The sequence below is a fragment of the Neoarius graeffei genome, chromosome 9, assembly GCF_027579695.1.
Source record: "Neoarius graeffei isolate fNeoGra1 chromosome 9, fNeoGra1.pri, whole genome shotgun sequence".
Taxonomy (NCBI): domain Eukaryota; kingdom Metazoa; phylum Chordata; class Actinopteri; order Siluriformes; family Ariidae; genus Neoarius; species Neoarius graeffei.
Genome location: NC_083577.1, coordinates 50,829,264 through 50,856,501, shown reverse-complemented (window position 1 = coordinate 50,856,501; position 27,238 = coordinate 50,829,264). Strand labels below are relative to the sequence as shown.

Sequence of the window (27,238 nt, the reverse complement as noted above, 5' to 3'; positions counted from 1 at the left end):
CATCATAAACTTGGAAAGCATTTTTGCTATTTCTGCTGGGTTATGTGTCAGGGTTCAAGGTCTGGATGAGAAGGTGCAAATCTATGCAAATGTAAAGCCTCTGGATGAATCAGTTTTGTGGCCCAGGTAATTTCCCACAATGTAAACTATGCATTCTTGGCTTAGGCTTCAAAGAGAAGTAAGGTCAGCACGCCACACTAGCAGATATGGACTTGTTCCTAACTCTTATGTTCACCCTACTCCTCCTCCTTCTAGTTTAGTGGATCTAAGGAGGATCTTATCACAGATTCAGATGATGACATGAAAACAGTGAAATAAACAAGCCATATTTGTGACATGCTGTGGGATGGCTCCACATACACATCATGACAAACACAAGAAAACTGCACCAAGTCTCAGGTCCTTCATTGACACTAGGTCTGAATCTGTCCGCTGACAATGTGACTTCATGACAATAGTGACATGAAGATTGTGATGATTATCTCTTTAGACAGCTCTAGAGTTAAATTTTAGTCTTATTTCCTTTGAATTTAGTTTTGTCTGCAGTTTTGTTTTTCTTTTACTTTTGTTACAATAGAATACCCAACTGTTTAACTGTCATTTCTCAGTATTTGATTTATCTTTTATTTTCTTTTATTATCATGAAACCGTCTATATGTGTACCATTAAGATGTCTATTTTGTTGATTGCTCAGGAAACATATCTTGCCCTCAGTAGTTAGCAGCCAGACTGAAGCCAGCCATTAACTCATCCTGCTGCTAATGCCCAGCAGCTGAAGCAACACCGGGTTTTTGAGCTGTTGGGTGTGGAAACACACAGAAAATCTGTATCATTCTACCACACCCATGCAGTGAAAGAGGTCAAAGTTATCCATCTGAACACTCAAGTTTTAGTCCCTTCTGGTATTTAAAAAAAAAAAACAACCAACCTTGGAATATTGAGGTTGAAGCAAAAGTATATAGACAGCTACATGGCATTGTGTAGAAAGATCTTTGTTCAATAAAATCTAATTATTATTTTTTTAACAGTTGTTGAGACAAATTCTGTCTTCTAATCTAGTAAATTAGCCCCCCCAGTATACTTTTACCCATCCAATTCCCTCTGTTTTCCTGCTGTGTGGTAGGAGCACTCTTTGTATTCATTAGCTAAAGATGCCTGGGCAGCAGCCAAAAAGTGTTCTGCTTCAGGTAAGATTTTCTTCCATCAGGGCGGGCCTCACCCTGCTGGTAGAGACACAGAGGCGTCTGGGCCCAGAGGGAGTCATCCTAGGCCTGCCAAAGTGAAAAAAGTGCATATTTTCACCCACACAAAACACCAAACAAGCATGTAGATTTTAAACTACTGCTCTTAGAGCTTGAGAGGTCCTCATATTTTTTCCCATGAAAAAATCCAGTTAGTTTTTTACTCTAGCCACCAAACGACTAACCAGAAATGAGGGACAGTGTTGACTGAGAAATTATCATTGATCAACTGAATTGTGATGTTGAATCTGAGAGCAAATATGTTTGTCTTATCTGATTTGCTAGCCTTAATACTGTATGTAGCATCCCACGGGCTTTTGTGTGGTTGCCAGACAGAGATCTGCTTCCACTGTTTCGATCTTGCCATTCTTCATGTTGACAGACAGATTTTTGCAGGAGCTCCAATTGGTTTAAAGTGGCACAGTGTATTCCTGTGGAATTTAACTTTGCAACCAAAGGAAATATTTTCAGACACCTAACTCTTTTTCTCTTTTTTTCTTTTTTTTCTGGTGTATTGCTTAGAAGATCTTATATAAATGTGTTTAAGGCTTCTTTTTAGTTTTGTGTATCCTGGCTGCTTTTGAGTATCCGCATCACTGCCAGGATTTAAAAGAAACCTCAAGGGTCAAAACATTCAAAGCAAAGCAATAATTTATGTATTTGACATTTTGTGGATAATATTTATGTAAGATCTCCGAGTAAGACATTGAAACGTTGTTGTAGTGAACATACCCTAGCTGTGAAAATGCAGGCCATATTTCTTCCTAAATACTGCTTGTGTTGGCTTGAATTTGTTTAGCTCAGGTCTGACACTTCAGGCAAATTTGACACGACAACTTGTCAAATGTAGTGAGACAGAAAAATTGCCATGTTATTCCTAATGAAAATGTACTCAGACAGAAGAAATAATATGAGCTTGACAGCCATTGTCATGGAAACTCTCCCAAGCAAAAATAATTCAACGTCAAAGAGGTTGCAGAAAAGTTTAGACTTTTACCAAATCAATTAAAGGTAGACTGCCTTTCAGATTTTTCAAGTTTAGGTCATAAAATGAATTTTCCCTGACACCCAGTTTTTGTTTAGTGGACTGAAAGCTACTGAATTTGAATCACAGACTTCCAATTTTATTAGGTTTTTTTTTAAATAGAACAATTAATGGCTTTAGGGCCATCTCATCATCTCTAGCCGCTTTATCCTGTTCTACAGGGTCGCAGGCAAGCTGGAGCCTATCCCAGCTGACTATGGGCGAAAGGCGGGGTACACCCTGGACAAGTCGTCAGGTCATCACAGGGCTGACACATAGACAACCATTCACACTCACCTTCACACCTACGGTCAATTTAGAGTCACCAGTTAACCTAACCTGCATGTCTTTGGACTGGGGGAAACCGGAGCAAACCCACACGGACAACATGCAAACTCCGCACAGAAAGGCCCTCGCCGGCCACGGGGCTCGAACCTGGACCTTCTTGCTGTGAGGCGACAGCGCTAACCACTACACCACCGTGCCGGGATTTAGGGCCATGTGGCCCTAAATTCTCTACTATTTTTTCTTGCTTCACCATGACGCAATTCAAGATACTATGTCATGCATCACGTGGTGGGGTTTCCCCATTTGCGCAAGGCATTGTGGGATACAAATTTGAAACAGGAGAGAAAAATGGAGGACGTGAGTGTGCGAATGAAACATGAAAGACTGACTACAGTAATGGAATGCGAGAAGAAAAGATGTTATGTTGCGAAGGAAAGGAAACGCAATAAATATCGGCGGTCAGCGAGCACCTCGGTGTGATCAGCTGTTCGTTTAGCAACAGAGTGATGTAACTGTCAGTGCACGGTCAAGGTAAACCTGTAGATGGCAGTAATGCAACACTGGATGCCAGCTGCCGTAAAACCCAAAAGAAGAAGGAAAAGAAGAAGAAGCAGGTAAACCTGTGCATGCGTACACCAGACTTCCTCTGTGTTCTTGTCTGCGCGAAGCGAGCGATTTCATGCACATAATTTGCTTGGGAATCCCTTCAAATTAAATAACTTCCCAGCCACAGAATGGCCTTTTTTTAGATATTGCAGAAATAAACTTATATCACAATGACCAAATTTCAGAGGGAACTAAATTTCACTGATTTTATGAAATCGAAAGGCTGTATAGCTGCAATAAAAGCCAAGTCAGTCTGCAGAGTGAACTGATTCCAAGTCTCAAATCATCCATTTTTATAGTGTTCCACCAATATTTCCAATGCGAGACTGCACTATACAAGGATACATTCCAGCCTTGCTCTCCCAATATGTCCAAGGCCGGACTGCACTGTTCTTAATACAGGGACAGACCACCCTGAGCTAACTGAAAATACATATCTAAACAAGGCTTTATTCTGGTTTAAGGTTATTTTGGTTCAACACATGTTTCAGGGTTCTATAACAACCCTGAAACATGTATACATCTCTAAAAATATAATGCTTTGATTACATCAAGGTATGTATATGTGGTTACATATGTGCCACATGATTACGTAATTACATCAAGGTATGTATGCGTGGTTACATATGTGCATATAAAATCACCACATTCCCCCCTTTGTGACTTTAAAGTCAGATTCCAGTGATCAAAACAAAAATCAGAGCTAGAGATTAACACACTGGATCAGAACTAATGATTTGTAAATGTGAAAGAAAAAATCAGTAACATAAATGTGTACGTCCATCTCAGTCCATTCAAGTCCAGATGTTTCTAATTTTCAGTGTCCTCTTCTGTCCCATGTGACTTTGTGCCAGGTAGAGGGACTGTTGCAGGGACAGAGAGAGGTTACTAGCACTTCATCTGTCCTTGTCGTCACTCCTTTTCGATCATTTCCATATTGTAGTTTCCAATATGGCAAATCTCACGAAACAATCCCCAAATCAGTTCCTTGTCCCATTTCTGCATGGTCAGTTTCACAATTGGAAGTAGGAATAGCTGATTAGCACTTTCATCATACAGCAGCCAGGACTTGTTGCACACACACACACACACACACACACACACACACAAAACAGCCTTGCCAGGATTTGCAGCTAGTGTATCCACCAGCCATTGCACACTCATTCCCAGATCACCGTTCTCAGGCAGTTGTGGTGTTAGGAAGGAGTAGACACATGCCAGGGAGCCCCATGGGTGATGCCAGTTATATTCAATACTCTGTCCTTTATCAAGCAATTGGTAGATCATATATTTGCATGCTCCCCCTATGGATTGGGACAGTCTTCAAGTGACAAAACAAAAAGTTAATATACCAAAAAAAAAAAAAAATCACAATTTGACTATATGGATTTCACAATGTTTACTGTTATGACCACCCTAATTTGGTTAACATACTGATTTGAGTAAAGAAAACAAAAGAATCACAGAGTGACATAAATGTTCACTCATTCCCCAGGAGTGGGTGGAAAAAAAACCTCTTTTTATAGTCTGATGTTCATCTCATCTCATCTCATTATCTCTAGCCGCTTTATCCTTCTACAGGGTCGCAGGCAAGCTGGAGCCTGTCCCAGCTGACTACGGGCGAAAGGCGGGGTACACCCTGGACAAGTCGCCAGGTCATCACAGGGCTGACACATAGACACAGACAACCATTCACACTCACACCTACGGTCAATTTAGAGTCACCAGTTAACCTAACCTGCATGTCTTTGGACTGTGGGGGAAACCGGAGCACCCGGAGGAAACCCACGCGGACACGGGGAGAACATGCAAACTCCACACAGAAAGGCCCTCGCCGGCCCCGGGGCTCGAACCCAGGACCTTCTTGCTGTGAGGCGACAGCGCTAACCACTACACCACCGTGCCGCCTAGTCTGATGTTATGAGGCAAAAATTCCCACTCTACCTGCTTTTTAGCATGATAATGCGCTCGGCACCTGGGTTCAGCAGCTCACCCTCTGCGCTTTATGTCATGCTGATTAAAATCAAATTAACTGTTTATCATCATTAAAATCCTTGATCAATTTTTCAATCTGTTAATTTTACTTTTGTGCAGTTTCGGTTTTGATCTCAATAACTGTCATCGGAATTAGCTGCATTTGACCCAAGAATCCTATTGTCTTAGCAAATTTACCAGACTTAGGGAAATGTGAGGCATAATTTGGACTTACACAAGTGTAAGTTGCTCCAGTGTCAACCATCATAGGTGTTGGGCTACCTTCCACCTGAACCAGCAGCATTGGTTCTTGACCAGCCCCATGAGATGCTAAAAGGAACTGACTTTCCCCAATAGGATTCTCTGGGCACCCCTAGTAATCTTGAATTGGACCTGACCACAGATTTACAGGGACAGGATGTTGTTCTTGATGAGGTTGCCAGGGTGCCGTTGAGCCTTGGTTTTGACCTTGAGGAGCCCACCAAGGCACCATTCCCCCACATCCAGCAGGGCCTTGCCATGGGTTAGTTGGACAATGTCTTCAGTTGTGACCAGGCTGGTTACATCCCCAGCAGACATTGGGTGCACCATTTTGAAAGGGTTCACCATTTCCCTTTGGCCTGAATCTGCCTTTGCCTCGGCTCTAGGTGTAGACATTGATTACTGGGACTGCTGGTCCTTGTTGAGGAGCTGCTTATGCTGTGTATGGGACCATCTGTCCAGTCTGAGGGGTCTGTACCATTGCATTTTGAGGTGCTGCACTCTGAGGTTGTGGTTGAGGAGGTGCCTGCTCCACCTTTTCACTTGCCACTAGTGCTTGTATCTTATCTGTTTTCTTTTTGGATCTCTCAGTCAGCTTTCCCAACTGCAGCTTGGCCACTTTTCTCAGTATTTCTTTTTCTTGCTCTCTGGCTTTCAGTTCATTCTTCCTGTGCTTTTCCACAGCATGGTCACATGGTCACGGAACTCTGCCTGACTCATTGAGTTCAGGCCTACCACATCTTCCAGCTTGCTTCTGACTGGTTCTGGTAGAATTGATGAACAAAACAACATAGTCATCAGTGGGTTTTTGTCTGGATCATCTCCAGTTTCTTCATGCCATCTCCTTCTTTGTTTGTGAATGTAGGCAGATGGCTTGTCATTTTCTCCAAGTGAGTCTGCTTTTAGATTTCTTGGATCTGGCTTTGTTGGGTATGCTGCTCTCAGTGCACGCCACAGGGCAGGACAGTATGGGTTAAACTCTGTCCCATCCATCCTCTGGTCTTGTGTTGCTCTTGTCATCTGTGCGTCTCTGAGGAGTTCTTCCATAGCTGATTGACCAATTACTCTGGCCAAAGCTGCTTTCATGTTACCAATTGCCAACAACTTTCCTACTGTCTTTTCTTCAAATTCTCTTATCCACTTGTTGGCCCCTTCATGGATGCTGGGTAGGGACCCCAGCAGACTGTAAAGGTCTTGTATTTGCCATGGAATGTACTGTGTCTGTCTTCCTTTAACTAGAATTGGAAACTGTCCAGAATCATGAGTAATGAATTTTTTTCAGTGCTTTCAGTGTACGTCTATCTCTCAACTTTCTTCTCACAGGCTGAACTTGTTCAAAGTCTGACTGGCTGTCTTTGTAACTCCTCTGTCTCTCCTATTTCTCTCTTTCAGGTTCTTCTTCTGTATGCCTTTTAATAAAGCTTTTCGACTCTTCTACATCTCCTATGGCTTTATCAATAGTTGCTAGATGTTTTGCTTCCCTCTCTTCCAACTCCTTCATTAACCATTTGTCTCTATCTTCCATTCTCTTCTCCATAACTTCTGAGACCCTCTTTCATTTCCTTGTAACAATCTGTTATTGCTTCTACAGAACACCTCATGTTCTCCCCTTCATGCTTTGAAATGTGTTGTGTTCTTTTTATCTGTTCCTCAACTTCCTGCTCCTTTTCTTCTACTTCTGTTTCCCCTTTTATCTGTATGTCTCCCTCTACCTTTACCACAGGATAATGTCCTTCTGAAAACTGACTCTCTAAATATGGGGGTGGTGCACTCTCCCTGTTGGGCTGTGTCCTTCTAACTTCCTCAAGGGGCGGGGCACTGTCTTTTTCAAATATCTGTTTCATTTTTTCTTGATTTTTCTCTTCATCGTTCTTCAGTATCTTTCTGACTTTCTTCACTCATTTCAAGAAGTTCTCTCCCTCTTTCTTAAAGAGATTGAGTATCTCTTTCTCTTCTTCTCTCTTTTTTAGTCTTTTCTCACTCTGATCTTTTGGCTTGTAATTTTTAATCAAAGTGTCCATCTCCTCACACAAACCCACCTCAAATGAACCATCCCGAGGCCACTGAGTTCTCATCTTTTTAGTTCGCTAAGCCCATTTCTCTGACACCTTTTTAATTCTATCCTTAGCTATAGGATTTCTCAAACAAACCATCTGCAGTGGGGTATCAGCCATTTTGAATCCCTGTATTCTCAGCTGTAACCTTGCTAAATGATCAGGTGCGATTGAGTCCTTGTCAGGCAAGATTCTAGCTCTAATCTTTCTCAGCGTCAGGCCTATTTTACGTATCTCTTCCCCAGTTCTTGTCCTTTTATCGGTCAACCACAAAACTCTGCTTTGCACTACAGAAATCTCTACCCCTGGATTATTTAACTTCCTCCCGTGAATACTTTCACCACCTCAGAGTCCCTGTGCCTCCCCTAGGGCTAAATACCTGTTTATGTGATGTACAAATGGGGCTCTTACGATACCTAGCCCAGTGTAAATCAAATCCTCTAGCGCGCCTTTTAAGTGTTTTACTGTCCAAAGTCTCCCTAACAGGGCAACCCAATTAACATACGGCCACTCCTCACTCACCTCTTGTAAATGTACTATTTCAGTTAAAGCTCTCAACAGTTGTATCTTTCTTTTCTGCTGTCAAAGGAAAAATTCCTAAGATATCTTCATATTCTAAGTCTTGCTAAAAATGTGTTATTATACCTTGAGTCTCTTTTAAAACCATTGCTGCCTGTAATTCTTCCATATACACATTATCTTTTACTTAGTAGTCCATAGTTTTATAACCTTACAGAGATAAAGAAAAAAATTTCATTACCACTGAGGTAGAAGAGAGAAATTTAGAGAGTGAGAAATTCAAAGAGAAGGGAGTTTCAGAAGATGGGGGCCTCCACACACACACACACACACACACACACACACACACACACACACACACACACAAAGGCAGCTGCAGCACACGCGCACACACAGAGACTGGTGCCTTTTCTTCTCAGACACACACAAACAATACAAAGACAATACAATTCAGCGCTTTACCTCTTTAGACACACACACCTGTCCGTTCAGACCTCTAAGTATAAAGTAGCATCTACAGGTACCATACACCAAACACAGGCAATACCTTTAGCAAAACTTTAAACTTTAGAGCGGTATCCACAGGTGCACACAAACTGCAGTATTCTTCTCACAACATGACACACCCATGCAGCCCGTTATTACCAAAATAAAGTGGTATTGCGTGACCTGTCTTCCTTACAGGCTTTTTCTCATAAACAACAACTTTTCTGCAACTCTTTGTTAAGACTAGAGATTATCAGGGAAATTCAGTCAGTAGAACATAACACATAACAACCACAAAAGCCAAAACCTATGCCAACTTCCCTTTCAATCTCAGAATTACTGTGTTTAAAAAAATGCTTCCACTTTTACTAAGTTGTTCAAATTTGGAGAATTTAGTTCTCTTACCACCACATTTAGAGCCAAAATCACAACTGCACAAACTTTATAAATCAAATTACTAGCAAAAAAATTGCTCACCTTTTTGTTGTGGCAGCTGTTTCTGCAGTGCAGTTCAAACACCCAAGTGCAGTCAGTCAAGAGGCTTCTTCCAAATCACGTTGGGGTCACCAAATAATATGTCGTGAAAACTCTGCCAAGCAAAAATAATTCAAAGTCAAAGAGATTTCAGAAAAATTTAGACTTTTACCAAATCAAGTAATAAAAGCCGAGTCAGTCTGCAGAGTGAACTGATTCCAAGTCTCAAATTTTTTTTATTGTGTTCCACCAATATTTCCAATGCCAGACTGCGTTATACAAGGATACATTTGAGTCTTACTCTCCCAATATATCCAAGGCTGGACTGCACTGTTCTTCATACAAGGACAGACCACCCTGAGCTAACTGAAAATACATATCTAAACAAGGCTTTATTCTGGTTTAAGGTTATTTTGGTTCAACACACGTTTCAGGGTTCTATAACAATATATTCCTTTGACCAATCTATTTGTAATATCTTTTTTTTAAGTAAAATCAGCTTCATTAACTCTTTACTGAAAATCAACTTGACTGGCTTTGAATCAAATACAATCATCATAAACCAAATTATTGCTTGTGTGATTACATCAAGGTATGTTTGTGTGGCTACATATGTGCATATAAAATCATCACACCATCACGTTAGGCATAACGTACATAATAGTTCCTGTGATGTTTGCAATGACTGCAAAGAAACAGACTTTTCAAATCTTCAAATGTTTACCCAATGCCTTATGTTTCAAAACAGACTATCATACATAGTTTCAGTGTGGGGGTTAGTAAGAATAAATTAATAAATCCTGAGCGAACCATATACTGTGTTCTCCATAAGCAAACTTCCTGCATGGCTTTCATTTGACCTAGGCAAAAAGACCCTCGAATCAGGTTCATGTTTCTACTTCAAGCAGTAAGCGACTGCATACACATCCATAAAGTCATTTTAGACTCCTTTGCTGTCACAAGGTGAACTGTCAAATGACTCGGTTGTGTCGAAAGGAATACTGTATTTTTTCCAAGCATCAGATATCACAATTTATTTTATCCAAATTCACTGGATATGAGCAATTGTGCACTCTGATTGGCTACTCTACTACTAGACTATCAGCTCATATACCATGAGTAGAGAAAAATTAAATGGCAGAGCGTGTTGCTGAACCAACCAATGACTACTTTGCTTCACAAAATTGATTCAGTCTATTGATTGACTCAATCTCATCGTACCGTACATGGCTTGTAACCTACTCGGTGCTACACGGCTCGTCAGCTGTCAGCTCATGTGCAACTCAATTTCATGGAATAACTGTTAATTATATTAGCATTTGTTCACTGACAAGACTAGCGATAAAATCTTTCATCATTTATCTTTGTGATAATTCACATCCACCACATTAGAGCTAGAAGTACAACTAAAATAGTCACACAATTCCATCATTTATTCAGAGCCTTTTTCAGTTTTGTGAAGCAAAGTAGTTCGACAAATGGCATCATATGATACCAATTACCATCAAGGAGAATAAACTGAATCTGGACACATCTGTGACACATATGTATCTTCATCATGGAAATGGCAGTTGTTAAAGTTCACAGAGTTTGAGATTATTTTGAAGGAAAATAATGCATTTTAATACATTTTAATCAGATAGGTAGTAGGTCTTGCCCTGCTTAACTCCATGTTGTTCCTATCAGAACAAGATGTTGGTTTATAATTCTGTGTGTATAAACTCTAATTTACATTTGATATATGTAGTAATATGCAAATAATAAGTATTTGTTACTGCATAATTCACTGCTAATGTTGCCACAATAACACATACACATTCATAAACACAACCAACTTCATGTTGAAATATATTAGATTTGCTAAAATAAATAAATAAAATTTTTGTGTGTGTCTAAGGAACTGTAAGACAGTTTTTCAAAAGTCATTATAAGAAACATAAAGCTTATAACCCTGTTGGATAGGCATTGAAACATCTCATTAAGAGGAACCTCAGACCTCTGGTAGTTATTTAAACTTGAGTCTGATGACAAACTCTGATATGGAAGTCCATAATTCTTGTCTAGATATATCACAATGCCACTATGACTAAGAAGAGGTCTTCGGGATCTGTAGAAAGATGGGATGTTTTGCTGGAAACTGAGAGTTCCATAGTTTAAAGTCATCTAGACTCAGCCTTAGATGCTCTGTCCACAAGATATGGAGTGTCTGATTACTTTTTCTGGCCACAACTGTCAGAAATACAGGTGACAGCTGGATGCAAAAGCAACCAAGAATTTAATAAAACAGGCTGGTGAACAAATCCAAATCATTAAGCAAAAACAGAGTAAAAAACAGGCAAGGTACAGACAGTATATCAGAGGCACAGACAAAGAGCAAAAATCCAAAAGAGAGTTGAAAAACCAGAATAGCTATGTAAACAACCGGTTTTGTGTGAACAGACACTTGGTACTGCGCAATACTTCACATTAAATGTGTGGAGAGAGTCCTTATATACTGTGCAATGATGAGGCAGTAATGTGGAACAGCTGTGTGTGATAATCAGTATTCCCGTGACTGGAAGTGGTGCGTGGTGGCCATATTTGAAGACCGTTGTGAGCTCTGGGAAGTGGAGTCTTGAATGTGAGCAGGAGCAGACGTGACAACAACCTTCAAGATCTGGCTCTCCACATTTCAATGTATACACACTTTTGTGCCAGTTTCCAGTGGGAGAACACCACAAACCAGAGTTTTTCTGAGCAAGACATAGCTATTCGGCTGAAAAAAAAATTAAATAAATAAAAAAAGGTTCCCAGAATGTACTAGAGAGTGTTGTTTTGTGTAAAGAAGTCAGTGGTGAGTAAACGATATATGAGATCTTGTATGTTTGCCACCGGGCTGCAGGAAAATTCTGTGGTTGATCATCAGCCATGGCAACTAAATTGCCTCGCTCTGTGAAAGTAAGTGGTTCTTGGCCACATTTATCAGCATACATGGTAATCTCACTAATTTTCCTTTACTGAGTTATCAGTGATAATTTTATCAGGATAGAACATCCAGCAAAATAATTTATCTGAGCATGAGAGAGTGGCAGACAGACTTTAGTTATCTGATTCAAATTCTACAGTAGCTCACCGAGGCAAGATATGCCTTCCATCTAAAAGCTAAGGGTGCATATTTCTCCACCATAGTCATTTTGGTTTAGAATAAGCTTGCATCCCATTAATGGCCTAATTGCCAAATTAAAGTGTCTAAAGTGATGTCTGTATTATTTGTGCTAATGACCCTCCTTTTAGCTGAGACAGAGCTGATTGTAGAACTCTTCCTCACTGTCAGCCTGCAACTGTTCAGCCAGAGTAGCTCAGTCTCCACCTGTTTCAGACATTCCCATCACACAGCTTTTATGTTTCTCACCTTCACTCTGGTTGCCCTTCATAACTGATGGTAATATTCAATTCTAATTATGCGTCATTGTCATTGCAATGAGCAGATATAATGGAAACTGACAGGTGGACACTCTTAAGTAGGTTCTTCATTTTGACAGCTAAACGGAGATTGGATGTAATGGCATTAATATGACAGTTTTCAGAGTTCATAACTTTTTTTTCAAAGTAGGCCTCGCAATAGGCTGAAAAGCAATCAGTAGAATGTATATCATCACAAATTACAAAACATTATAAACAAAAACTGTTTATGAATTTCAGTGGCACGGTGGTGTAGTGGTTAGCAGCACTGTCGCCTCACAGCAAGAAGGTTCTGACTTCGAGCCCAGTGGCCGATGGGGGCCTTTCTGTGTGGGGTTTGCATGTTCTCTCCATGTCTGCATGGGTTTCCTCCAGGTGCTCTGGTTTCCCCCACAGTCCAAAGACATGCAGGTTTGGCTAATTGGTGGCTCTAAATTGACCGTAGGTGTGAATGTGAGTGTGAATAGTTGTTTGTCTCTTTGTGTCAGCCCTGCGATGACCTGCCAACTTGTCGAGGGTGTATCCCGCCTTTCGCCCGTAGTCAGCTGGGATAGGCTCCAGCTTGCTTGCAATCCTGCACAGGATACGTAATTACAGAAAATGGATGGATGGGTGGATGTTTATGAATTTCAGATTGTAGTAGTCTCTAATAGATGTATTGACTGTGTGGTAGCAATCTCAAGTATATCCTACTAATAATCTTACCATCACAGCAAAAGCTTTTTTTTCCACTGTAGGGCCAAATGGTTTTGAACACATAGAAAGACCATTTCATTGGCCTGCCCACATGGACACAGAACACATAAAAACTGCACCCATGTGCTAATGATATGGGAAAGCACTAATTTTTATTTTACATCACAGCATTTTTGTGGTGCCAAACTCCAGTGTCTTTTGTTTCCTCTTTCAGTGGATGTTTTAGCTTGATTTGAGGTGATGTTGTGGTCAGAGAATGAAACCGTTATTGTGACCAGTCAAAAAAACAAACAAAAGCAAAAAAACTCATGCAGTTAAAATCCGTCATATCATGAATCAACAAAATGTGAACTATTAACTTATGAGACACTGCTGACTTGCTGTGTCTTCCCATTGTCACTTTAGTTTTTCTACACAGTAGATAAGAAAACAACCTGTGACCATTCCCAATGCAGCACAACACAGATCTGTATGAATTCTGTGGCAACTCTTTGGCACTACAGTGAAAAAAAGAGTATACTCTGGCATTTCCTCCTTAGTCCCTACTTCTAGTCATTCACTTCACAATATAATGTTTGCCTGCTTTGGTCTCATCTGCAGTTAGCATAATACTGTTGAATCAGAGGTGACTCGTTGGTCTGGTACTTTTCAGTAACGTGTTGCAGGGTCATCTTAGATCCCTCTGAAGTGTTTACATAGACCTCTTGTGCTTCTTTTCAGTCTTCTCTAGCAGCTTCATGCTAAGATAAATATTGCCCTACGCAGAGTGCACTCTGAGGGCCAGACAGAAGCATGCCTCTGCTTGTCAGACAATATTTACAAGAGCACCAAGAGGACTTAAACAAGTGTGTGAACAAAAACATAGTGGATTTAGTTTCAGTCTAAGTACATGACATTTTGGAGTGCATTTCCAGGCTGAAAAACATGTACTGAAGAAAATGAGCATGTACAGATGGTAGATGTACAGGTGAAAAATTAAAGGTAAAACCTGTGGATCTGTTATGGTGTGTCAGGGGGAGGTGTTATGGTTTGTGTCCAGTCATCCCCTTAGAGGTAAAGACCGAAGTCTACTTCCACGGACTGTCCACGTAGCACCCAGATTTTTGTCCACACGGATTTGTGGACATTGACTTCGCATGTGCGAAACTGAGCACGCAGTAATATCCAGTAGTGGTAGTCCACATGAGTTCAGCTTGTGTGCTGAGACACATCCACAAATTGAGTATATTTCAGAGACACCTATGGGCACGTCCATAGGTGCAGCTGTGTCCACGGAAGTATACTTCAGCCCTATGAGTCACTGAAATAAACTATAGCGTTTTTCTGACTGATCGTCTTTATCCAATAATTAAACATTTCTGTCCTGATGGGACCGGTCTTTTAAAGATACCTCTACCCCATCCACAGTGTACAATGGCTCACTGAATGGTTTGATGAGTGTCAGAATTATATAAATATGATGTGCCTTACTATGGCACTTTAAATTTATGTTTTATTTGTAACCTGACTGTAGTATGTAACTTATACTGTTTGTTTGTTTTTTTGTCTACACCACTGCTTGAAATGCAATATTCTTTGGTCATCATCTAAAAAGCAGTCATGGTTGTGTGTAAACGCCTGAGCTTGGAAAAATCTACAGCTCAACCACTCACTGTGGTTGAAGTTGTACATACCTTGGTCTTGGTGCCTTGTTGGCCTTCACATGTAAAGACTTTAATCAAGAGGTACATGCAGACTAACACCTCTAGCTTCTGACCTCTCGACTGGTATGAAGTTATAAAAAAAACAAAAAGCTACATGTGATACTCATAGCTCCCTGTTTGTTTACTTTCATATCTGCATCACAGCCAGGTAAATTCTTAAATTGCATACTGACTGAAAGTCCCCAAACAGTGTGTGGTTGAAGAGGTATGGGGATTTGGCATCTTTGCTGAATGTCCCATTACCTGAATTCACCTCAGTTACCATAATGACAGTAAATCATTGAGGTTAATATATTTTAAAATAAAAATACAAAAAACACTGCAGCTAAAATATTTGGTTGTGAAGACAAATTTTGGATTGATGCAAAGTATGGAGAATGGGCAAAATAACTACCTCTAGGAAAGGACTCCTTATGGTTTTCTTTTTTAATTGAAATTTTTCATCAGCAACAAACATTTCTGAGGTTAAAAAAATTCCAGATTACAGCTATCCAATTCCTGTAGAGGCATTTTACTGTTTTTTTGAATGTTTAATGCATTTAAAATACATGAATTCCTCACAGTAGTCAACTGAATTCAAGTGAGGAAGCCATGGCCTAATGGTTAGAGTAGCAGCTTTGGGACCAAAAGGTCACTGGTTTGATTCTCTGGACTAGCAGGAATGGTTGAAGTGCCCTTGAGCAAGGTACCTAACCCCCAGGTTGTTCTGGATAAGAGCATCTAATAAATGCCTGTAATGTAAGAAAAGTATTAATTAGCTGATAATTTGTTACAAGAAATTTAAATGTCTCAAATTTGTTCTTAGTTATTTATGTACAATAATGTTTTTTATAATGGTTAATTGGATAGGTTTTACTGGACCACGATCTTTGTAAAATTTCTGACAGACATCAAGGAAACAAATCAAGTTTCAAAAAGTTGTTATACTATAAAAAAAAAAATTACAATGACACTGTGGCACCCTGAATCCAACAGAACAAAAGGAGCAAGGAAGCTGGGTCAGAGGTGAAACCTAACTGAAAAGAATCTTTGCAGGATGTACCCATACACCAACACTGAGGGCAAAACAGGATGTAAACAGGATGGTTCCTAAAATAAGAACAGTGGCGGAAGTGTGATGACATAGCAAAATAGTTTTTCTACAGAACATGGGAACGAGAAAGGACATGCCTTCCACACCTTGCAGTGATGATTTATTGCAAAACACAAATATCTGACAAATGATTCTTGAGGGTCTGTGTCTATGGGTCAGCCCTGTGATGACCTGGCGACTTGTCCAGGGTGTACCCCGCCTTTCGCCCGTAGTCAGCTGGGATAGGCTCCAGCTTGCCTGCGACCCTGTAGAAGGATAAAGCGGCTAGAGATAATGAGATGAGATGAGATGATTCTTGAGGCTTTTACTCATCTACTCAGAAACAATATTAGTCTTTTCACTAAAGAGCCTTCACCCAGGAGGACTACAGTTCCTGAATTCTGAGGCATTTCTTTTGTAATGCTTCTATTGGCGATGTAAATCCAGCAACCATAAACATGATATGGCACATGGAATAATTCTGAAGCCCAGAAAAATTACATACTGAACATCGATGGTCAAACATCATATGGTTCTTCTGCACTGGGCAAGCAGCAAAAGTAAACTTGATGCATGAAATTGTGCTTTGTGCTCATGGTTGCACACAGCTGGTTTAAAATCCTTTATATCAATATCTCATTTATGCAAAAGGAAAAAAAACCTTAAACAACACAGCATCCATTATCTGTGGCCACTTATCCTGTTCTACAGGGTCACAGACAAACTGGAGCCTATCCCAGCTGACTGTGGGTGAAAGGCAGGGTACACCCTGGACAAGTCGCCAGGTTATCGCAGGGCTGACGCATAGACAAACAACCATTCACACCTACGGTCAATTTAGAGCCACCAATTAACCTAACCTACTTGTCTTTGGGGACCGGAGCACCCAGAGGAAACCCACGCCGACATGGGGAGAACATGCAAACTCCACACAGAAAGGCCCTCACCGGCCGCTGGGCTCGAACCCAGGACCTTCTTACTGTAAGGCGACAGTGCTAACCACTACACCATCATGCCGCCCGACACAGCATCATAATCATCAATCAAACCAGGAGCCCTACAATCAGAGATGTTTATCCACCAAAGTTCCAAAACTTTTGTAGGAACTGAAGATTTCCAGAATTTCAAAGATTTCCACACAGATAATGGACAAATTCCTGTTTTGTGTTTTAACCCCACTGTAGGAACCATGACCATTATTTAAAAATAACAGAAGTGGCACAAACTGTTGGTTTGATGGTCATGTCATTTCAGTGCACATGACAGTTGTATCGTTCTTTATTGTTTTGTCACAAAAGTATGTTGTTAATATTAATGCAGCTTATTAAAACAGCTGCATGTGGCAAGTGTCTTGCTCTCACTAAGTGCAATCTCTCACTTGGCACTATAAACAGCTACAGAATAGATTTACATGATGCTGTAAAAGCATTACAGAAAATTTCCACTTTGCCGGGTGTGCCGTGTCACCTATGCTATAAAACAAGCATTAGTAACAATTTGTTATTCAAACACAGGTTTTTAACTGGTGGGAGGGATGGTCATTCTACAAAACTTAAATTTGGCAAATCAGTGATGTTAAAAATAGCAGTGTCCACTCCAATATTTTCTACCTTCTCTAAAGCAGAAACTGAAAGCGTTTCACAGAAAACAAAACTTCCCGAGTAACTGAAACGTTCCAAAGCTCTCAAGGTGGTAATGCTCCTCACCATTCATTCAAGCAGCAGGTTTGGCCCACAGAAAGGCTCAGATGACATTTGAGGTATGAGGAATATTTTTGTTGTCACTTGGTTTCCTAGACAGCTGGCAAACATAAACACCATTCACCATTAGATATTATGTGATTCATGGTTGAAGTTGGGGGGCAAGATTTATCACATTTTACCCATGAATCCTTTTTGTATAAGTTGTTTGAATGGCACGTGGAAAAACAGTCCCTTGTTCTAAGACCCTCAGCTGAAGGACTAGCACTGCTGCAATTCCACTCCACTCTAGAAAAGAAAAACAGTCGCAGTGCTTGTTTGCTTGCCAATTCCTGAAGTTTGCATTTTAATTCATGCCACTGTTGACTCTGCCCCACTTGCTTTCCTCTTTAGCCCTTCGTTCTAACTTGTTCCCCTCTCCATACTGCTGACTGAAGCTGTTTATCTTTTTGTCAATAGGGCCAACACTACTGTGTAGGGGAAGAATACGTTTGATGTAGGCATTACCTCCATGACCCCTTACTCATGGGTCAAGCTGAGAGTTAGAGCCTCCTCCAGTGTACTCTGAATCACCATAAAGGCGGATCGCACCCCTATTGTTGGAAAGAAAGGTTTTCTCAGCCTCCTACCCCCCCTTTCCCCTCTGTAATAGGGGGGCCCCATACCAGACTGTTGGACATCTTCCTTCCCCATCCCCCTTCTCTTTGTTGCTATCCCGTAAATTGAGCCTTCCCTTTGGAAGCACTAATTAAGAGCATAATCTTCTCTTCCTTTGGAAAAACAAGAGCTGAGGGGTAACATTTCCTTAGAGTTTCCTTCAGCCTTATTATCTGTGTGTCCAGTCGTGCTGTGGCTGGCAGCACCACAATGGATTGTAAATGTTTTAGAAATGAAAACATGCAATAAATCATCCTATGAGCTCATCAAACAATTTCTGCTATTGGTAGTTGGGATTATATAAGGTAAACAATATAGTAAGTACTCAGGGAACATCCACTGATGGGTCAACAAAGCATTTTAATGAGGGATCATTTTGTCAGTTGCTTTGTGACAAGGCCTTACTATCCTGGGTAGTAATTAATATTGATAATGAATTTTAGCCATAAGTACAGGTATGTTTCTGGTCTCATGAAATTTAAAATAGATAAATAAATAATAAAATATTACAGCTGTGTGTAGTACAGTAGCCAAGAGTAGTTTTATTCAGCACTACAAATCATATGGAAATATTTGAAATTAAAAAAAAAAAATTAAGCACGAATAGGAGAGTTCCCTGTAAAGAAACAGAGAATGGGTACCCCAACAAGAAAGTCTGTCTACATTCTTATCCCCAGGAATGGCACCCAAAAGGCAAATTACCTTGTACATCTACAGCTGTTTTTAGTTTGCGCTTTTACAGCAAACTCTTCCTTGAAAACCCACTGAAGTTGGAGTCAGATCCAGGTTTAGTCTATATGGCTGTATGCTATTTTATGTAAATGGCTCATTGACCTGACCATATCTCATCAAAGAATATAACCTACAGAGCATGTTGTTGTTTGTTTGTTTGTTTGTTTGTTTGTTTGTTTGTTTGTTTGTTTGTTTGAATCTTCCCAAAGTCCTGAGACATCAGAATTTCAACACAGGGTGAACTCCAGCTAGGATTCCTTAAGATGAATCGACATGCTTTGTCAGTGTGAATGAGCACTACCTCTATGGCTATTGTTCCTTTTATAAAGCATTATAGTGCACCTAGTGCTGAGACAGCAGTGAGCAAGACAAGGATGTTTGCACATCCATTGTGTCCAAAGACATCTTTTATGTTAGGTGTAAAAGTAAAGTTAAAAAATTCTCATGAAGATTATTCCATAATTCATTAGTTTTGATGAATTTGCTTACAGAATGAAACTGCTTAACCAGAAGCTAGTTCCACTGAGACACTAAAGAATGACAGTGTATGGTCTTTAGTAGACATTAATCTACTAAATTCTTTAGTAGAGAGACATTGTAATTTATAGTCTCAGTGCCTAATTAAGCGAAAATGTTACTTGATCTTAGAAAGCCCATAAGTATAAACATGCTCTTAAGAATCATTGATAACATGCTATAAAAACACTTGTTAACATGCAGTGAAACATACAAGTCTGAAATGCTACACAATAAGGCCTTGTAGTTTGCTATGATACATTGGGCTTATTAGCAAGTGACACTGGTGTGCAGCTGCTCATTACTAATAGCTTATGTTGCCTCGAGCTAATTAAGAGAGCTATTAAAACTCACTCAGATCTGCATGACATTATGAGGGCCAGCAGCTTGCTGGAAATTGTGTAAGCAATTGTATGAATTTGGCTAGTTGTTCAACGTGTATTCAGACTGCCAGAGAAAAGCCAGCAGGGCCCAGTTTCGTAAACATTAACAGGAAAGGTTTACAGGTCTGCTGAGGATCCTCCACATCTGGGGCTACTGTATGTATGACAAGGTCCCATAAACAAAACCAGGACTGGAGCTAAACTAGTCACTGCTTATTGACAATCACTAAATCACTTTGTGCATTGTGGTGTTGGTTACTGACCAACCCTGAGAAACGGGGCTTATTTTCTTTAGTGCCATATAAGATACCATAAGCAGCTAAGATTTTCTTGCTTCTGATACATTTCTTAATTTGTACAGCATGTCACCTGTAAGGCCTTGTTGTGACTACAATGCCCACTTATAACCATAAGAAATTTTTATTTAATGGGCCATGTTTACTCATAGGTTAAAATTGAAAGGATCTGGTTTAAATAGACATCAGGTACCTAAAACACAAACGCTTTTAATGTTTGGTGTAATATAAACAAATCCACAAAGCTTTTATCAAAAGTACTATAATGTGAATGGTATAATTTTAGTAGGCTTTATGGGTGAATGAAAAATCATTTATTTAAAATGTCTTTCCATTCCTGTAAGCAGTTTAAGTTCATTCCCTTAACCCGATGATCCTTCTGCTGCCACAGCTAACACCTGGGGGGACATCAAAACAGGCTAGAGATATTAGAAAGGGTGCAGATAAACTACAAAAAAATAAAAAATAGAAAAAAAAACACCTTTGACCTTTTACAAATTGTAGGCTGTTGTAAGTGGATACAGGACAGTGAGAAGGAAAAAGCCATATGTTGTTCAAAAAAAGAGGGAAATAAATAGCTACCAGGAATGCCTAAGGCTGGAAGATGCTACCATTTGGCCTGTGGCTCCCCAGGACTCAAGGCAGCTTGGAGACGTAGTGTATAGGAGTTGGCATGGGGTTGTGTTGTTTGGCTCCTTGTCAGTTTATTCTGTTGGAATTTCCTGTCTGAGTTGACTCCCCCTTGCTTATTCCCTCCTTGTTCCTGGAGCAAGACAGAAAAGCTTTTTTAATTACACTGCCGCTGCCTGGCCTCTCAGGATATTATTATTGTTCTTGAGTGCTTCCTCTGAGGATGAGCTTCTCTCACCACAAAGCTGCTCTCGGCTTCGTTTGGACATGAAAAGTGAATGTTTTTCCTGTGCTTTGAGATTGAGAGTACCCATGTTAATATCTACCACCTGGAATTGTCTATAAAAGGACATCAGATCCCAACTTAATCCTGTTACAAAAAGTCTGTCTGGTTCTCACAATTGCCCTGACAGGATGTTTTGCACATTTGGGCCTGTAGCACTTCAAGAGTGTTGGAACACTGAAGGATGGAGACAGGGGTACTTTGATTGGTGTTTTTATTTTTACTTTTCACTTATCAGCTATTTTATTACTTAATTGTCTCACCGAGGCACACGAAACACACACACACACACACACACTGCTCTGTGCTAGATGTGCTAAGGGCGGCACAGTGGTGTTGTGGTTAGCACTGTTGCCTCACAACAAGAAGGTTCTGGGTTTGAGCCCAGCAGCCGACGGGGGCCTTTCTGCATGGAATTTGCATGTTCTCCCCATGTCTGCGTGGGTTTCCTCCGGGTGCTCCGGTTTCCCCCACAGTTCAAAAGACATGCAGTTAGGTTAGCGTGGGGCGGCCTTGGGCTGAAGTGCCCTTGACCATGGCACCTAACCCCCAACTGCTCCCTGGGTGCTGTAGCATAGCTACCCGCTGCTCTGGGTATGTGTGTGTGCTCATTGTTCACTTGTGTGTGTTCACTGCTTCAGATGGGTTAAATGCAGAGGATGAATTTCACTGTGCTTGAGTGTGCATGTGACAAATAAAGGCTTCTTCTTCTTTTTCGAGCTTGATTTCCACCTCCTCTTAGCTCTTTCTCTCCTCCTTTAAGCCCTCAGTCATCACTGAAACGGAACACACACACCACCTTTAATCACTCGGGTGTGATCACTTTGCCATTCATCTCCCTTGGCCTTACTCTCCATTCACAAACCACATCTCTGCCTCCACAGGGCTATTGATATGGGAAACTAAAATAATCTTTTTAATATCTGATAGTATGTGAAAACAATGTGTGAAGAAACATAAGGAAACTAGGTTCTCTCTTGCAATAGTCCCAAATTTAAAGAACTAGCATGTCCCCAACACTTTTGCTGTCATGAGCATTAGTACTGTATGCTTAGATAATCTGCTTCTGTTAAGCTATCCTGAGGTTTAGATGAGGTTAATCCTCTGATGATATGTCTGACATGTAACTGTTACAAACAATACATAAATGCATGTACAGCAACAATGATGAGTTGTGTGGATATTAGCTGTACAGCAGGGAAAATGAAGCTGTGCACCCATGTGATTTCACCTGTAAAAATTGTACAGCATACGCCCCCTAGCTTTCTTTGTTGGGACAAAAACAATAGAGCTATATCAGGTTGTCATTACTCTGCAGCTCATTGTTCAGACACTTATCCAATATGACTTCTTCTCTGCTATCTCCCCACGAAGTTATGCTTCTTTCATTGTGCATTAACCAAAATGATTGTCCCTGCCTTTGTCATGATTTTATGCTGTTTGCAGTAGGGATGTGCATGGATATTTGAATACTCAGTTAACCATTTAAGACATCATTTAGATTTAAAAACTGAATTCAATCATTAGCTATTCAATATACCATACATCATGTCCAATTTAGAGGTGTGCATCTGGATAGAGACCAGAGTAAAGGTAATGCATTTAAAATCAAAAGCAGTAATGGACACAAATCAGGTACCTCAGATTTACAGATTAAGCCCAGAAGCAACACTGCATGTTGCGTTGTAGCATTCATTTCGGTGTTTTCATTCAATAATTTAGTAAATATGTGCGGACTTCAGATTATTATAAGCATGTATTTCCATTGTGATCATAGTTCAGACATCAGTGAGATTTTCAGACATCCAGCCCAAATGTATCAAAGTCATTGTCGCCTTTTATACCACAGCACCATTACATTCTTAAATGTCATTGGTCAGATGGTGTGGATTATTTTTGTATAACCGCATGACTCAGGCAGTAGTTCTGGCAGGAACATGAACAATAGGTTTATACTATATTAAAGGAACAGTCCACCGTACTTCCATAATGAAATATGCTCTTATCTGAATTGAGACGAGCTGCTCCGTACCTCTCCGAGCTTTGCATGACCTCCCAGTCAGTCAGACGCAGTCAGACGCGCTGTCACTCCTGTTAGCAATGTAGCTAGGCTCAGCATGGCCAATGGTATTTTTTGGGGCTGTAGTTAGATGCGACCAAACTCTTCCACGTTTTTCCTGTTTACATAGGTTTATATGACCAGTGATATGAAACAAGTTCAGTTACACAAATTGAAACGTGGCAATTTTCTATGCTATGGAAAGTGCGCACTATAATGACAGGCATACTAACACCTTCTGCACGCTTCGGCAGCGCATTGATACGGAGCTCAGATATCAATGCGCTGCCGAAGCGCGCAGAAGGTGTTAGTACGCCTGTCATTATAGTGCGCACTTTCCATAGCATAGAAAATTGCCACGTTTCAATTTGTGTAACTGAACTTGTTTCATATCACTGGTCATATAAACCTATGTAAACAGGAAAAACGTGGAAGAGTTCGGTTGCATCTAACTACAGCCCCAAAAAATACCATTGGCCATGCTGAGCCTAGCTACATTGCTAACAGGAGTGACAGCGCGTCTGACTGCGTCTGACTGACTGGGAGGTCGTGTAAAGCTCGGAGAGGTACGGAGCAGCTCGTCTCAATTCAGCTAAGAGCATATTTCATTATGGAAGTACGGTGGACTGTTCCTTTAATGCGTTACTTTTAAAATGTTATAGTTCTGTAGTTCTATATTGTACAGTGATCACTCCACATAATCTAAGACTAATAATAAATGGATTTTTTAAATATGTGTTTCTTGACAAAAAAAAAATTTTATGAGACATTGATTCAATGGAAGGGTCCCAGCTGTCAGTGTTCTGTAACAGCAGTTAGACAAGCCACATTTTTTGAGAGAGTGCAAGAACAGGACATGCACACTCTCCAGTACCAGCTTCCATCATTATTAATAACACAGACATCCCTGAAGGCCACCTCCCATGTGCTGCACATAACTAACTCATACATTAATGTGCCACACATGGACCAGGGCATGAATGAAGATGTTATGCATGCACATACTCTTTCTCCCAAAAGCCATAGCTGAGAGGCTCATTATCCTGGTCTCTGTACTAGGCATAAAAATGTCTCTCTTACTTCCAACTCACCAAGGACAAAGTTGGAAATAATTGCACAGAAAAAAAACACCCAAACAGAACCTGAAAGATCTTCAAGGTTTCTCATCTTTATCAGGGAGCTTTTTAAGAGAGATTTTTATGTTATAGAAACACTATGCGATAACTTTTTTTTTTTTTTGCTTGCCTGTCAGTAATATTCAATTACTACTTTTTAGGCAGCCTAAAAATAATTGATAACTGATCCAGAGCACATTTTATAAAGAGTAGAGATGCTTATACTGAATGTATTGTATATTTTTTCTATGTAATGTTTTCCTATGCACTGTAATCAATCATGTTTGAGGAGTCAACATGTATCCAAAAAAAACACAGGATAAGAGTTCTGTTAAAAGTCTTCATGCCTTCACCTTCAATAAACAGAGTAGATCAACTATTTAGTTGAACACTTTAAAGTGTTTTAAATCTTTAAAAATCATGCATGTTTCAGATTTATTCTGATGACTTGGATGTGATAGGTGTGGAACACTGACTCATACAGGCCGCTGAAAGAGTCCTGCTCCTTACTGCTCTAGTGATTGCAAACCTTCCACCTATGTTCTCAGGCTGTGACTTACTGACATTTGTGACACCTTAAAGGAAATACGCAGAACCTTTATTTTTAAATAAATTTACGAGTGGATAGTATCTCCATCCTTGACTCTTGTATGCTGCATAAATGGGAATTAAAAAAATATATTTTGAGAGTTAAAATCGTCCGCAAAGTTGGCATTCGAGCTGCCCCGCTGAGCCAGCCAGCCCTGAGTGTGTGGCGTCACAGCGGTAACCAGTTTTAAGGCTGAGGCCTTTGACAGCTAAGTCATATAAATAAAAATTTGTGGTGAAAGTAAGAAATACTGTTACCGACTTGGCTCAACTAAGACTGATTTGACTTCACTGATTGTGAGTTGACTCTCATTAAAACAGGATAGGTGTTATAACTTATGCAACATACATGTACATGCATGCATTTTCACTGATAAAACGTAAAAGGCTAATTAAATAATCAGATGAACTGAGACAATCACATTCTGAAGCAAATTAAATAATCTTATACCGGTAACTTGAACACACAATACAAGTTACATGTATTAATCTAAATGCAGGTAAACAATGAGTGTTGTTTTTGTTGTTTTGTATCCAAATGAGAGTCGCGGCTTACCCGTCTGTGTTCTCGCTTCTTGAAGGCCGATCTTGTGGCCGATTGTTTTGAAACAATCTGACTTTCAGTTGTCTGTTCAGTTCTCCATTCATTCGCTTCTTCCATGTAAGGGCGAGATATTGCTGCTGAAGCAAGCATACCCAGCGGAGAAATCAGACGGCTGGTCCACTCATTCTCCATTTTCTTCATACTGAGTACTCCGCCATTACTGCTCGGCTCAGGCAATTTGCTAAAACCCGGGACGGGACGGGCCATCACCAGTTTTAGCAACAACCGCGGGGAGCTCACTGCCCGAGCGCTAATATGTCCCATTCCGTCCCGGGTTTTAGCAATAACCCTTGGCTCACACTTCAGAACTGGTGCAACTGAACTTACTTTCCTTTTCTTGTAGTTTTATTTAATTGTTGGTACTGCACCCTCTTTCAATGCAGGCTTATAGCCAACGCTCCTCAACAGATCAGAGGTCTCGTACGAGTCTTCAGTAAAATAAGCAGAGGAGAGACCACTTCGTAGGTGCCCAATGTGCCCGTGAACTTCTCGCAAAACACATCCAAATCTTTGCAGTTTGAACATTCTTGGGCCATGAATGCAATGTAAATCCACCTTCTGTCGTGTTGCTGCACCTGCCAGCAACACATCTACATGGCATGGCGATAAATTAGCTCAAAATGGAGGATCGGAGTTGCAGTCAGCTCTGTGTTTTAGTATAGTGGAAATGGCGATGAGACTGATAGACTTCCTGCTGTGACGTCACGGACGTCAAGGTCATTCACTCAGACCACTACCTATATGAATCATTTTAATCATAAAAATTACTATATTAGATTTATTGTTAACAATTAAAACTATTCCTGTGCCATTCTTGAGGTCTCAAGGCATTTATAAACAAAAGTGAGGCCATGGTTCTGCGTATTTCCTTTAAGTATTTTGCTGTAGACTGGAATGTGGCCTAAAAAGTGGCCACTTTTTGTACATGGATGTATGCTAGTGCCCAGCCATTGAGGGAGAAAGGCATAGATGTTAAATGTTGTGACAAAGAGTACTGCTGCGCAGATTCACAGCAAAGGGAAATGAGTATGGTTTTCTGGGGCTCAGGTCTGCATATGTTCTCCATCCCTTCAGAATGGAATGTACCTGCAGTCTGGTTTTCTTGGTTCTGAAAGAACGGAGGGGTGGCATAGTGGGTAGTGCCACCACCTAACAGTTCCAGGGTTTCTGGTTCTATCCCAAGCTTGCATTACTGTCTGTGTGGAGTTTCTCATTTTTTCTCCACGTCTGTACAGGGTTCCTTTTAGTTGTCTGTTTCCCTCCCACCTCCCAAAAACATACAGGATCAATGACTGTAAATTGCCACTAGGTGTAAATGTGTGTGCATGGTGCCATGTGATGGACTGGTGTCACATCTGGCGTGTATTCTCACCTCATGTGCAGTGTTCCCAGGATAGGCTCCAGATACACAACCTTGATCAGGATAAAATGCTTACAGAAGGTGAATGATTGAAATAATGGAAAAAAATATTGACAGTCATTGTACACTCTCCACTTACTCCCAAGCTTACTTAATTACATAAATGTGGGGAAGCCATGGCCTAATGGTTAGAGAAGCAATTTTTGGACCAAAAGGTAACTGGTTTGATTCCCTGGACCAGCAGGAATGGCTGAAGGGCCCTTGAGCAAGGCGCCTAACACCCAACTGCTCCCAAGGCTACTCTGGGTATGTTGTATGTCGCTCTGGATAAGAACATCCGCTAAATGCCAGTAATGTAATGTAAATATGCAGTTTTCACTAATAAGGTAGAGAAAAAGGGCACCTCACTACAGGTCTTTGTCAGAAGGCCAGTTCAAACTGTTTTATATTGAAGATAAGGATGTCTGAGAATTACT

At 40.5% G+C, this 27,238-nt stretch overlaps 1 protein-coding gene across 1 annotated transcript in view; it reads left to right on the top strand.

Moving 5' to 3' along the window:
* Positions 1 to 27,238, top strand: part of gli2a (GLI family zinc finger 2a) — a 113,213-nt gene that overhangs the window by 38,250 nt on the left and 47,725 nt on the right. The window lies entirely within an intron of this gene.